Raw genomic sequence first — 15,618 nt, 5'->3', positions numbered from 1 at the left:
TCTGTTGAGGTGCCATCTTGTCACCTCTTTTTGTAATCCATTTTATTTTAATAAATCTTTTTTTATTGCTTTTCCAGAAAAAAGGCAATAGTGAGGTCTGTATTAAAAGGTGTACCTGTTTCTGGGGATTGGAAAGCACTGGTTAAATCATTGGTTGATATAGGGATGGTATGTTATCTATGGCAATGCTTGGTTTAAAGGAAAAAATAGGGAAATGTAGGAAAACCTTTACAAACCTTGTATAGGTTTCCCTACCTTCCTTTCCTTTCCCTACTTTTTCCTTCAAACCAAGCACAGCCTATGCGTGTCTTCCAAGGTCAAGAAAAAGAAGACAATATCCAGGTAAAAAGACACAGAATAATGTCATAATTTGGAAGAAAATATGCAGGTGGTCTATGAAGAAGATTCTATGGTGGAGAAGAGATTAGAAGCATGGAAGTGCAGATATTTATAGTTAGGAGGTGGGATCATGCTCATTAAAAGTCTTCTGTCATGTATACCTTTGCATTTATTGTACTTATTGAAGGTTTTGGAAAAAAGGTTTTAGAGCAGTTGGAAAGAAAATTAAAGAAACTAAAAAAAGAAAAAATAGAAAAAAAAAACATGTAGAAATTCTAAGAAATCGGGAAAATTTCAAAAAACAAAGTTAATTACTTAATTATTAACTCAATTGGTTAGATACTTAGATTGTTAGACATTACTCATTAGAGGTAATGTAATCAGCTTATCAGCAATCTGAAGTTAATCAGGAAAATATGCAATCATCAATGATCAATCTTGAATCTACAGAAATAAAAAGTAGAGATAAACTGATAAAGTATGAAATCAGCAATGATTCAATATTAAAAATTAAGAGATCGGCATTAAATATAAAAGAATTATAGAATATGCAATCAGCATTAAATATAAAAGAATTAAAGAATATTTAGTCAGCAATGATTCAATTGTTTAATCAGGAAAATATGCAGTAAGTACAGAATTAAGAAATCAGCATTAAATAATTAAAGGAGACTAGACTACAAAAAAAAAAAAATAATAACAGAACAGTATAACACATTCAAATTCAATGATTCAATATAAATATATAAAATATAAATATAAAAGAATTAAAGAATATGACATATGAGATTATGAGCACAACCTATACAACATTAAATAATCAACATTAATGAAGTTAACACTTAAAAGACACAAACACTTACCTCTTGGTATCGGTATCCTCTCCATGGCTCACACCGTCACTCACACGTAACAAAATCAATATAAAAATTAAATATTTATTGTAATAAGCAAGTAAAGAATCAGATTTGAAAAATATTTCAAAAAATAAGCTATATATTAAGCATTTAAATATGCAATATCAATTTTCTAATATAAAAAAAAAGGTTCTTTCATCAATCATCATTCACAAAGCACAACCTATACAAAAAGCAAGTTTACTGCCTATACAAAATCTCAAAATCATATATTCTCATATGCCCATTGACTCCATTCATCCATTCTCGATTCTTTTTTCCTCAAGATTCCAGCATTCATTCTTCCTCATCATTTTCCTCTTCTTCATTTGGAAATTCCATATCATCTTCATACTCATCAGATTTGTAATCATCGATATTCTCTTCTTCTGTTTCATCTTCTATGTCAAATTCATCTTCATCTTCCAAATGAAGTTGGGAATTTGATGTGCTAGGTCTTTTGGAATTGGTTTCCTTGGGCCACTTGGCTCGTAACTATGAAATTGAGCGTGAGCCTCTACCAAATCATCTTCAGCCCCATTCATCTCTCCCAATAACCACTCATTACTCTCATCAATATCTTTTAGAGAGATGGGATCGGTGTAGCTGCGTGAATCAAAACTCTCTTTCAGCATCTGGTTGAACTTAATACAACCAAATCATTTAATCGCTTTTGATCCAAGCGGTTCCTCTTTTTAGTATGAATCTGTGAATTCATAAAATAGCATTGAATTACTAAAAAAATTGAAGCTTAAATGTAAAATATAAATATAAGATAAATTATTACACAAGTAAAGTTATTAAAGACGTACATGCTCAAACACACTCCAGCTCCGCTTGCAAACAGATGCACTGCATGTTGAACTTAGAATTTTGATGGCAATTTTTTGTAGTTTTGGAACTGAAGCACCAAATGCTGTCCACCAATCATCTGAAAATATAAATATTAACTAAATTAGCAAATTGACTAAATAAAAATAGCAATTATTAAAATAACTAAACACAAATATTAATTGACTATATTATGAACATTTACCCGGTGCTTTTTTCTTTCTCTGCCAAATAGCCATGTTATTACCAAAGATCCCTTCTACATTCTTATATCTTGATAATTCATCAATGATTGTATTCAGCTTGTTCTTATCACTTTCAAACATCTGGATTACTTTATAAAGGCCATTTATCTCTTCATCTTAATCAATTCTTTCCGCATCATCATAATAAAATTGAGGGATCAAATAGAAACCAGCCGCATGCAATGGTTGGTGGAGTTGACACTCCCATCTCCTATCAATAATCTAAAAAAATTATGAGATCTTTTCCCTTTTACCATCAAATGCCTTCTGAATTGCTTCCTTTGCCTTATCAACAACCTCATAGATGTAACCCATAACCAGCTTGTTTTCATGATCTACCAAGCATAACACACAAACAAGAGGGCTGCACACCTTAAGAATATATACAATGTTGTTCAAAATGAAGGCATCATTGTTGTCTCTGCAACCCTTCTACCCTTGGCTTCTTTTGCCCACTTGCTATCACTCCACTCAATAGAATTGAAAATCTCCCTCAAGTTCCTCTTTTGCTTAAAAATGCTTTGTAATGTAAGATAGGAAGTAGCAAAGCGGGTTTTGGCTTCAATAGGCCTAGCTGGTTGTATATATATCCCGTTAGTGCTATAGCCCTCTCAATAGTCCTCTTGACAATAGGTAACTTGCCAATGTCTTCTAGAATGAGATCCATACAATGGGCAACACATAGTGTCCAAGTCAAATGAGGATACTTAGCCATCAGATATTTTCATAATAGCACAAAAATAACAATTTAAGAAACAAGACAATAAAAACTAAGTAAAAGTTGTAAAGAAAACAAACAAGTTAGAAAATTTACCTGCTAAAACATAGTTTGAAGCATTATCGGTAATCACTTGAATGACATTCTTTTCACCAATCATCTCAATCATCTTCTCAAGTAAATTAAACAACTTCTCAGCTGTTTTTATATCACCCGATGCATCAATGCTTTCTATGAGCATTGTCCCAACACGACTATGGACCAAAAGGTTGGTTAGGGTTCTATTCTTTCTATTGGTCTATCCATCAGACATTAGAGAACACCCCTACTTTTCCCATGCCTCATTATGATGCTACAATAACGTCTTCGTGTAATCAACTTCCATTTTCAAGAAAGGAACCCTCGCTTCATAGTAGCTTGGGATCTTTAATCCAAGCCCAAATTGCCCAATTGCTTCCACTATAGCTTCAAAGCTTTTCAAGCGAATGGTATTTAAGGGAATGCCCGCTTGATATAACCACCTAACAATACGTATACAAACTTGTTTCCTCCCTTCTTTATTATATGTTTCACTGATGGTGGTTTGTTTCATTCTTTTTTGTTCCCTTCTCATCTCTACAACTTGTTCCAGACTAGGTGTTGTAAAAAACTTATCCATAGGCCATTTTTGTCTTTTAATGGGTGGCTTGAAATTTGATCCAATGGATGTAAAAGGCCTAGGACATGAATTAGAACTACCACCAACACCACGAACTTGTACATCATCATCTTATTCAATTTCAATCATATTCTCATGATCATCAAAATCAGGGATCCTATCCCTTTCTTCCATCATCATGTTCTCTTTTACCGCTCTTTTCTTTTGCATATATGCCAAAGTTTCTTCCCGGACTTCTTTAGGGCACTTGGTACTTCCTTTAACATTCTTCCTACCACTAACAATGTGCTCTTTTGCCCTATAGATTCCTCTATTAGTCACTTTTCCATAGAACTTACAAGTGACTGGGTTTGTATTATTAGGGTCTTGTAGAGAGCAATACTTCCATGCTGAATCTCTCCTACTAATTTCATGAGAAGTATTGCCTTCATCCATATCTAGTTGTACTAAAAAAAAGAGGAAAACTAAATTAATATTTAATAATCAATCAAAAAAAAAATATAGAATGAAACTAAAAGTCTAAAACTGAAAATCCAAAAAGAAAGAATGGGGTAGAGCCCTATTTTACTGTTTTTTAAATGAAAAATTGTGACAGTGGTTCAGAGGCCTGTTTTAGTGTAAAAACAGTGATGGGGTGTATTGTGGAGCCCCTGTTTTTAATGTCAAACAATGCAAGAGAAGGGGTGGAACCCTGTTTTACTGTCACAACAAAAAAAAAAGGAAAGAAGGTACTGTTTTCAATGTAAAAAGTGAAGAAAAAATTGGAAGAAGAAGAAGAAGAAGAAGAAGAAGAAGAAGAAGAAGAAGAAGAAGAAGAAGAAGGAACGGGTCGACTGTTTTCAATGTAAAAAGGGAAGAAAAAATTGGAAAAAAAGGTTGGGCGCAGCCCCTATTTTCATATAAAGATGTGGAGAGAAAGAATAGGTTGTTTTACTGTAAAAAACAGTGAAAGAATCAAAGAAAGTAAAAAAAACAAAGAAACAAGGGGCGGAGCCCCTGTTTTACTGTCAAAACAAAAAAGAATGGAAAGAACCTTGTGCGGTTGTGCCGAACTGCTGAAGAAGGTCTGGTCTGAACCTGATGATCGGAACTTGCTGTTCGACTGAGACTGTGCACTGTGGGAGTCCGAGAGTCTGTGAGACATTTGGTTTCCTTCTTGCATGCAAATCTTTTGTTCTCTCGATATGGCATGTCTTTTCTTTCTATCAACTTTGGCATACCATATATAATATTTCGATACAGAAAAAGGAAACTCATGTAAAATTATAATGATATATAAAATTAAATTTAAAAATAAATAAAAAACAATGGACAGCATAAATAGGCGCTCACCTGGGCTGCCTGGCGCCTGGCCTGAGGCGCACACCTTAGGTGCAGAGGCAAGCGCCTTTCTAAAGTCTAGCCACCTTAACCCATGCGAGGCGCCTAGTCTGGAATGTGCCTCGCCTTGCGCCTGAGGTGCACCTTTTAAATCACTACTCAGGAGGCATGGTAGATTGGGACTTGGAAGGGTTATAGAAGTGAACAAACAACAAATTGTTACTTGGAAAATGGTTATGGAGATTTGATATGGAAAGAGATGCACTTTGGAGAAGGGTGATAGTTTGTAAGTATGGGGTGGCAAGATTTTGGTTGGAGTTCTATGGAAGTTACAACATCTGGTGTATGTGTTGAAAGGGATAACGAAGCGCAAGAAGAATTTGCAAAATATTCAAAATTTTTAGTAGGCAAAGGAAGTAGAATGAGATTGGGTCAGTGTAACAAAAGGATTTTCCTCAATAAATGTCAATCTAAGGAAGCTTTTATGGAAACTATCTTGGTAAGGGTGGTAATTGGGTCAAGATTTTGCCAATTTTTGCTTGTTTCTCCTTTAACGATGTGGCTATAAATTGGCAAACCATTGCGAATTATTCTATTGCTAAGCTGAGAGCAAGGATCTCTTGGAGGCTGCCTACCCTATCTCTTATCAAGATGAACTCTGGTGGCTGCAGTATGGGTAACCTTGGGAGGTTAGGTAGTGGAGGTGTATTTCCTTGTTTGAAAAATTCTGGAATTTCCTTGTTTTACAGCCTTGTAATGCATAATCCCTTTCAATTTAAAGCTTTGAGAATGCATTTGGTGTGTCATCTAGACAACCAAGGATGTTAGTATGTAATCTTTTTCTCTTAATGAAAATTTATCTTGATTCTTCAAAAAAAAAAAAAAGCTACAGCAAACAAAGGATACAACTTCTTCAAGGGATGGATTATGGTGGAGAGAGAGTAGGAATGGAAAGTTTACTGTCAAATCTTTCTACCTAGCTTTATTTAAGGATCAGTTGGAAGGAGTTTGGGGGAATCCGGTTCCTCCTAGAATGGAAGCTTTCGCATGGTTGGTTGCTTTGGACAGTATCCTAACCTCTAATCACTTAAAAAGTAGAGGCTTCAACTTGGTGAGTTACTGTTACCTTTGCTGTTCGGACGAAGAGTCTGTTTGCCAGTTGTTCTACTCATGCAAGATTGCAAATTTTATATGGAAGTTCTATTCCCTCCTGTTTGGAGTAAGAGTATTCCAGGCAAGGTCATCATCTGACCTGTTCTCTTCCTGGCCCAGACTCAATCGTAGCAGGAAGCCAAGGATAGTCTGGAGCTGTATCCCATTTGCTATATGCTGGGTCATCTGGAATGAAAGAAACAGAAGATTGTCTGAGGACAAGTTCAAAAATATTGAATTGCTTGGGACCATGGTTGGGAAACATGTGTCAGATTGGGTTTTGGTGCTTCCTGACTTTGATCAAATAAGTAGATCAGATTTGGGGGAGAATTTTTGGAATGTTCTTGAAATGCAGACTTGTAATATTGAACAGTTTTTGTTATCTAGTCTTTAGTCATTTTGTATTGGTGGGGTGCCATCTTGTCACATCTCAGTTTGTATTTCCTTTTCTTATTATTAATAAATTTTTTCCTTTTACTCTTCAAAAAAAAGTTTGTGATCTCTTCCCTATACTCCACAATTGAGCACCAAGAATGTTACAATTAATCAATGTATTGAGAGGACAGATGAGAAGCTATACTGCAGTGATTGGATGCTCTGTCTCTAACTGGCCTTTGAAGTATTTAGGCCTGGCTTTGCATGGAAATCCTAGGTCTAGTGGGTTTTGGGATCCATAGTGGATATATTCACAAAAGGAGTTAGCCACAAGAGGGATTATATTTCTCTAACTTGATGTCTAACAGCAAATAATAAAAAGAAAAATTCAAAAACAAAGTGCTGAAATAAAAAAAAAACTATTGCAGAAAAGTAGAAAGAGAAGGAAGAGGATGTGGAGAAAGAACACTCCAATCGTAGGTCTCAGTGTGAGATCCCACTAACTTTTACATTTTCTTAAAACTGTAAATACAACGACAAATTTTCCAATAATAAGTCAATTGGACAGAAATCAACAATAATAAAAGAATATCAGTCCAAGGCCCACTAACAGCCCAGTAACAAGTAATTGTGGGTGGGTAGAGTGTGAGGCAGATGAGTTGGCAGGGGGGTTGTTAATGATCTGGGATTTGGAGGCTTGGGCAAGGGTTTATTCTTTAAAGGGGCATTTTCGGTGTTGGTGGTGTTGGATCATTTGGAGTCAAAGGGGAGGGTGTTATAAATGTGTAGGAGCTGCATGGGGATGGGAGTAGGGATGAGTTGTGGGAGGAGCTTGAGGGAGCCCATGATGCAAGTGTTTGGGGTAGATTTTAACCTATGTTTGAAAATTAGTGAAATGAAAGGGGGGGGGGGGGGATATTAGAGTGTCAAGAGGAATGAGAAGCTTCAGGGAGTTCATGAGAAGAAATGGGTTAAATGATTGTAGGGTGTTAGCATCAAATTTTTGTGATCGAATGGTCAGGAGCCATCAATTTTAGGAGGCTAGATAGGTTTCAATTCAATGCTAGGTGGGAGGAAATCTTTCCAGAGGTGGTGCAGGAAACCCTTGTTTTCTAAATTTTGGACCATAAACCAATTCTTTTGAAGAATTTCTTGAAGGTGGATGGGCCTAAACCATTTAGATTTGAAAACGTGTGGTTTGGGCATCCACAATGCTTACAATTTGTAGAAAACAAACAGAAAAGTTATCAGATTCAGGGAAGGGCTGGTTGTATCTTGATGAGGAAATTGCAACTATTAAGAGAAGATCTGAAGGGGTGGAACAAAGCTGTATTTGAAAATGCTGAAACCAAAAAATCAGAAATCCTATAGAAGATGGTAGAGTTGGATAGGTTGGAAGAAGATTACTTATCAAGGGAGGGGAGACAAGAAAGAAGGGATACCATGAAAAATAAGGGGAAAAAAAGAAAACAAAAGATGTGGAGTTGAGGACTAGAGGTTGAGGAGAATGCATGTCTTCATCTTCCTCTTCTGTTTCTTCGTCTTCATCTTTGGATTCCTAAAATCCTCGCACAGTCGCACTGCGTCTTTGAGTCTTTGTAGAGTCTTCGAAGTTTCAGGTCGAGGGTTCGAATGACCAATGAACCCTTAAGCCTAAATGTTTTAGTTTATGTTATAAAAGACATGCTACAGTACATGATGGTTTATCTAAGTCTATAGACCATCAGAAAAGCAAGCCTTTAAATGGAATCTTTAAAACATAACTACAAGGATGTTACAATGCAATAGGGTCTATTGTAATACTATAGACCTCCTAATAGAAAACTTATAAAAAGAATCTTTAATATATTCTTATAGTCTTATTTTACAAGTATATGAAGGTCTATAGTAATATTGTAGACCCTCATTATAAATGCCAACAAAAATGAATAAGTAATAAGAAAATTAATATTTAAGATAAAATATAAAATACATAAAAAAATGATTAAACTAACTACTTATTAAAATAAAATAAAATGCATGAATAAAATATTAAATGGTTTATCTAGTTTATATGATTTACTAAATAGTTTATATGGTGATATTTTAGACCCTCATTATAAAAGTAATAAAAAAATGAAATAATAATAAGAAAGTTAATATTTGAGATGAGATTTTCATAAAAACCAAAAAATAGTGAGATATTGGTGTTATTGATAAAAAAAAGTGAGATATTTTATATCATAACAAAAATATTACTTAAACTAATTACTTATTAGAATAAAATAAAATAGTTTTCTTAATAATAAAATATTAAATTGTTTATATTGTTTACATGATTTAATTCTAATTATTTATTCGAACAAAAACATATGCATCATGGAAGATAATAGTTTGGAAAGGTGTATTAATGTTTCTTTTATCATTTTATAGAATATCATATTTCCAAATATTTCATAATATTTCCCCAGTGTCTGTAGTTTTTACATTATTTCCTCCCGACATTTCTGACATTACTGACGTATGTTCTATATTTGGGTAAGCGACATTTCCATCGACATCGACATTTTAAACCTTGCCCTAAGCCTTTGACGTTCCAACATAGGATCTTCATTACCACTTGTTAACAATGTCCTATCCTTTTTCATCCTTTTCCCCTCGAACTATTGACCTCTTTTTTTTCTCCCCCTTCTAGTTCTCACCCCTATCATAATCCACTCCACTAGTTAATTTTTCTATTTCCGTCATCATCCTTTTTCTTTTTCTCTTCTCCCCCTTGCTTCCTCATATAAGCTTTTGGCTTAGTGGAGTCTTTATTAGAACTTCTCTGTTTCTTCCCCTTCCTTTTATTTTGATTATTGTCTATTCCTTTTGTCTCTCTATTTGACCAGGCACTCCTTTCTCTTCCTATTGGTTTTGAGGGAATTTCTCGCCCTTCCACATTTTCCCCATTCTTCTCCAACTCCACTAAATTTGCCAAATGTCTCAAGACTAGGTCCTTGATTTTCTTCTCCGTCACCAGGTTATCATTTCTAGGGTACTTGGGTCATTGTTCACAATAGGTGTGGCTCCAATGGCTTGATCTGCAAGACCAGTAGGAGGAAAAATATCAAAACCGGTAGCAAAGTTAGGAGAAGAAATAAAAGCAGGAGGAACAGAAGCAGGTCAACGGGGGGGGGGGGACAAGATTCCCTGAACCGAAGAAAAACTATCCTTCCTAGAGGCAGGCTTAGATTAGCCAAGCTCCTTTTCTATAACATCCTGTACTGCTAACTGAAAGAATGGTAGGATCCACCGTATGGACGCCAAAAAGGTTGCGGAATGGGTGGGCAAATTTCAAAAATTTCCTACCTTTCTTCCAACTGGGAATCGCATTCCCTTATTTTAGAATCAAATATTCAAGGATCTACTCGAACCAAACCAGACCAGATCTGAATCAAAGATCAGGGGAAGGGTTATACCTGATACAGAGAATCAAAATCTCCCAACGTCGGTGTTCATGCCCAAAGAAAGATCCAAGATCTGCTCCTGCTGAAGATGACACAACGATGGTGGGGTAGAACCAACAGTTTAGGTCTCACGTACCGAACTCTTCACAAGACTGACATCAAGAACAAATTTCTTGATTCTCCCTTCAATGGAGTTCGAACTATGCAGCAAGGTGGCGGCGGCTAGAGGAGATCCCTTAGTCTGAAAGTGGCGTGATTGCAGTTTTTCAGCTTAGGGAAGATGAGATCCTATCTCAGGTTGTAGAGAGTGTTCACTGCAAAACCCTAGGTCGAATTCTTGTAATTCTTGATTAAGGTTTCCTCCTTTCTTAGTGATTAAGAAATCTCATAATTCCATTAGGAGTTATCCCAATCCAAATCTGTATTTGGATAGGGGATAATCTTAATCCTATCTGCAGATTAGGTCAGCCCATTCCTGATCTCATCAGGAGGTTAATCTTAATCCTATCTGCAGATTCGCCTTCTTAAGTGGGTGATCATATCAGCCCAGTTCGAAATGGGCTTTTAGGCCCAATAAATAAATAATGCTCAATAGGTTTCCAAACTGCTACCTAGTTGGGCTTCTTTGTATGGCGTGGGACCCAAGCATTGATCTCCACATCAGCCACATGGGTTCGGTCCAACCTTTGTTACAAGACTTAGCCGAATTCACTAGAAAGCCCAGTGAACCCCCTGAGCCCATCACATGGACCCTATGGGCCCAACACTTACACTAAGTGGTCCCTGGGCCAAGCCATCTTATAAAAACCCAGGGACTGTGGGCAGATGCAAGATTAGCCCATCAGGTATTATCCTAAATGGCCTTACACTTAACCTCTCAGTCCATAATGATCAAGCACTGCCCGACAAGAGAGGACCTCTCCCTCGGCTGCAAGGAACAGTGCTGCACTCTCTACTCACATGGATCCCAGGAATTAAAACCATTTGCAAACATTTTGAAACTGTACATAAATATATATCATATATATAAATTTTGCAAAACAAATTTCCAACAATTGAAATCAACTGCCGCTAGTTTGGTTTCCATTAGAGAGAGTGCGTCCCGATCATTACCTTTGTCCGACAAAGGGGCTGATCCCGCCACTATGATCACCCACTCAGATGAATTCTCAGACTGTCCCAACATACCCAGGTTTTGACCCCTGCTAAGGATCTCACTGATTGGCATATCAAAGACAATCCAATCCGACATCTAGTGTAGTATCATAATCGAGTCTAGGGGTCAGGTGTAACTTTCCAGTTTTGCCCATCAATCTCCAAGGTCCAGGGCAATACTGGAAATCTGGTCCGGTTCAAGGATTCAAGTAATCATACACTGCATGTGCCTTGGGTCTCACCTTGGCGACTGAGACAAACCACCCCAACACTTGGCAGCACACCAGTGTCAGCCTTGGCAGGATAAATCTCCCCAGATTTATCCAACAACCATGAATGTTCTAAACTAACACGAGTCTCAGATTTATCCAACAACCATGAATGTTCTAAACTAACACGAGTCTCATTAAATATCCAATTTAAGGGTCTTACACAGAAGCATACCACACAACATGAATCAAACATGTACTTTATTTATTTACATTAAATATCAAAAGTACATCAAAACTGATTGGAGCTAAGGGCATACAAAACTGTCCAACACTAACTGGATATGTTCCTTGTGTTCCTAAGCTTGGTTCAATGTGGACCTGCATACCCCAATTGTGGACATTTTGTTCTTGTGTCTAAATTGTTTCCACCATCTCTTCACTTTGTGGTTCCTCTAAGGATTCCCCATAGTCAGCGGTGACTTCTTCCACTCCCGTCTCTTTCTGCTTCAGAATTTCCATTCCCGAGTAATCTTCAAAGAGGAGTTCTACCAAACTTTTCTAACTCCATGAAATTATAACCCCTTGTTGAATCCACACTTCCAATGCTTGACGGCTGGTTTACTTTCTCCTCTTCTAAGCCCCTTAAATCCTCCCAATCAGTCTCTTCCTCAGAGTCAGAGCTTTGTTCTATGATATAGCGTGGGTTAGGTAGTTAGGTGTATCTGGAGTGGTTGAGTTTTTCACTATTACCTTCTTACATTGCATGTTCTTCCTTGGAGATCTGGAGCGAGGACAGCTTTCAACTTGGACTGGTTTTGCTTCAAGAATCGAAGGGCTGCTTGGAGGTGTGGATGGGGACGATGGTAGATCACAATTGTCATCCCAACCGAAGGCACCTAAGAGGGCACATGCCTCTTTAAAATACCACCTTGCTCTGACCGCCAAGTAATGGTTGGTTTTGGTCTTGCTTCAGATTTGTCGCTTGGCTCAGTTTGGTCTGGTGATAGATTAGACCATTGGATTAAATTCAAAATAGTTTGAAAAGTTAGCCTTTTTAAGGAAACTGGCTCGTTCTTAATTCCTCCAGCTTTTCAGTTTCCAAGTTTTTGGTGTCGCTTTGACTCTTTTTACAATCCACCCAACTCATGCCACATGGTTGCCAGTCATCCACATCATCTCCATCTTGAGTAGCATCCATCCTCTTCTCTTCTTTAACCGGTATGTCCTGTTCTGTGTTCGCTTGAACTTCCTTCCCATTATCCTTGGTGTTTCCTGTTCCCATAGCCGCCTCAAAATTTTCCAGGAACTCTTCCAAGGCCTTGGCCATCGATAACCACCCGTCTTTTTGTCTACCTTCTGGTAGGCAAATTAGTTGTTTTCTTCCTTTTGCAAAGATTTCTAGTTTTCTACTAAGGCAATAAACCAGCCACTGCTGTTTCTTTTGCTCTCTACTATAAACCTTTTCTCCCTTTCACTGATGTCATTCCTCCAACCTTGTGTCTTCACCAAGTAAATTTATCCATCTATAAAGCCTTTCAACCATTGCAGCACCTCCAGGTTCTGATAAAATTTTGCTTGTTTATCTTCTCTAAGTTTCAAACTTATTTCTCCTCTTTTGGATTCCTCCAGTAGCAGTTTTTCCTTCTCCACCTTGTCGCTGTGACGAAGTTCTCCATGTTTCTCTCTTTGCTTGGCTTAGTTTTAGCAATAGGTTCCCATATTGATATGGATAATTAGATCGACATATTTATGAGAAAAAAAAGAAATGAATGAAGACATACAAAACGTAAGGGCTGGGCCCTTGTTTTGGAAATGTTGCATATAACGAATGCTCCCACATACACGCAAAGGAACAGGAAATAAATCTTCATCAAGATAAAGAAGAATAAAGGGTGTCTTGTAGCCTAAAATACAAAAGGGCATGCATGTGGTTAATGAGATAAACAACTGTATTAATGGCAACACTGCAAAAACAAGTGGCACATTACAACTGAACGTCATGTTTCTATCACTGCAAGATGTCTATTTTTCCTCTTAGCTACACCATTTTGCTGAAGGGTCTAGGCGTGTGCCTTTTTGAAACAACTCACAGTCTCTTTTTTTTCCTCAATTTCATTACTTCAAGTAGCTAATGTGATGTAAAACATATTGCATTCATGATTCTACAAGCCACCTTTGTGCCATGCCCCTCGAGGCAAGGGCAAACAAGTCTATGTTAGGGTCTTAAATTCTTAATTTCACACAAAAAATAATGATTTTATAGTTTTAATTGCCTTTTAAGAAGATATTTTATTAGGATGAATGAATGAATGAACAACATTAGCAAATAGGGGGTTCTTGGAGCTTTGGTAAGTGAGTGAATTAAGAATTTAAGACCCTAACATAGGCGAGGTGCATACCCTAAAATTCGCCTCGCCTTAAATCAAATTACAAAGAACTATCCACAGCATCATTTGAAGATAGAATCAGATTCCATGTGCTGGAGAAATGATGAAACTTCAAACCTGCAAATTCTTGTTCATGCTTGGCCATTGGATTATGGTCCTCTTGATGGGGATTGGTCCAGGCATCATAAGTGATAAGACCTAGTCTTGTAAGAAGGTGAACAAACAGGTTCTGATTTGGCATGGGGAAGACTCTTGGGACCTGGATTGACCTGTTCAGGGGTATTTTCATCATTTTGACTAGTCTTATGTGGGCTTGGGCTATAGCATCTTGTTCCTCTAGCTTAGTAGTGCTTCTCTTTCAATTTTCAGCTTATTTGCATTAGTAGGTAGAAAGTTATTATGTTTCTTGATGCACAAGACAAGGAGTGGCTTTTTTTTTTTTTTTGTAATTATGGTGAACAGTATCCCGGGCCACACAAGTCTCTCTATAAATAGATGTCTTCTCTTCCTTTTGAAGCTAATGAAGATTTCTTTAGATCACTTTTGCAAGTTTGCTGTATAGAGTGATTTCTACAAACCCTAGAGTGATTCTAGGATCCCGTGGAGTTACTCCTTGGGATTTCTCTCTCTTTTCTCTTTCTCTATCTTTTCTCCTCTCTCTTTCTGCCTTGTGATAGTTTGTTCCAGCCCTACTGCATCACCGCTCCACCTTCCCAAGTTCAGGTTTAATAGGAGAGGCCTTGTTATTGAAGATCCTTTTGTTTCTTTCTGACCATAGGGACTGGCATAAGGCCAAAGGGAACCAATGGTCAGAAAGAAGGCTATTCACAAGACAGACCCACCACGTCTCTTGGAGTTACCCAATGGATACCAAACAGCTTCACAAAATGAGCCCAAATTGTAAAAGAGGATGAGCTGTGTATTAGCAGATTCTCTACACTTTCACTGGCACCCCTGCACAGTTGACAGGAATTCTCTAAAGCTGTTTCGATAGTAGGTTATTTATGGTGAGTAATCTCTCGTTGATAGAATACAAGAAAAGAAGACCACCTTAGATGGAACCCACAAAGTCCATTAGTGACCTGTAGAATGATTTCACTATGTTGGTACCATTCCTACTACCCGGCCACCACCTTCTGTCCTCCCTTTCTTGGTTAGGAACCTGTCGTTTTAGAATCTCCATTAGCGATAGCTGGTGATTCTTTATTGATAAAAAAGCTTCTCTGCTTCCCAATCAAAGATGTCTTTTGAGGTATGGTTTCCAAGTGATGACCCCTGTCAACATCATCTCAGTCTTGGATAGTTGCGTGTTTGTTTTCAGCAATGTCATATATGCTGGAATAAGAGATGCATGAAGGACTGGGGCCACACCACACACATCCATTCAGCAATCTGAATGGGATCCTTGTCAATTTCAAATTAGCAATATCTCCACTAGCATGGATCCTTTGTCCCTGTTCCTTCCATATCCATCATACACAGTAATGCTCTTTATTACACCATTCTCTGTGTTTCCTACTGTTGTCATATGGTAGGTTGAGATGGAGGGGACTGTTTTTATTTTATCCCTTTCAAAATTACAGGAAAATGGTATAAACAGATAAGAAACAATCAAATGGTAATCAACATGTAAATGGGCCGGCTAAGGTACATAAAAGAAAAAGAATGGAAGAAATATAGCAAAATGGAGCTGAGTAAAGAGGCCACACTTCCTTGAAAACAGAAAAGGTTTGGTGGTCATCCTTCTTAAAAGACTCTTTTGGGCCAAGAGCAAATTATTTTTGGAATTTGTGGGACTTATTCTATTCTTCTTTTTGTGTACAGCTTATATGCATAACCATGTGCATGGTCTTGATTAGGTAAAGGTATTGTAATTTGTGGGACTTGTTCTATCTTCCTGTC

At 37.3% G+C, this 15,618-nt stretch overlaps 1 protein-coding gene across 6 annotated transcripts in view; it reads left to right on the top strand.

Moving 5' to 3' along the window:
• LOC148871627 (uncharacterized) overlaps nucleotides 1–15,618 on the top strand; it is a 34,368-nt gene that overhangs the window by 8,269 nt on the left and 10,481 nt on the right. The gene's annotated exons all lie outside the window — the stretch shown is intronic.

Source organism: Nelumbo lutea, chromosome 2 (genome assembly GCF_056320005.1).
Source record: "Nelumbo lutea isolate HS-2025 chromosome 2, American lotus-T2T, whole genome shotgun sequence".
Classification (NCBI taxonomy): Eukaryota; Viridiplantae; Streptophyta; class Magnoliopsida; order Proteales; family Nelumbonaceae; genus Nelumbo; species Nelumbo lutea.
Note: the sequence above shows the minus strand (reverse complement) of the source record. Positions and strands in the feature narration are given on the sequence as shown.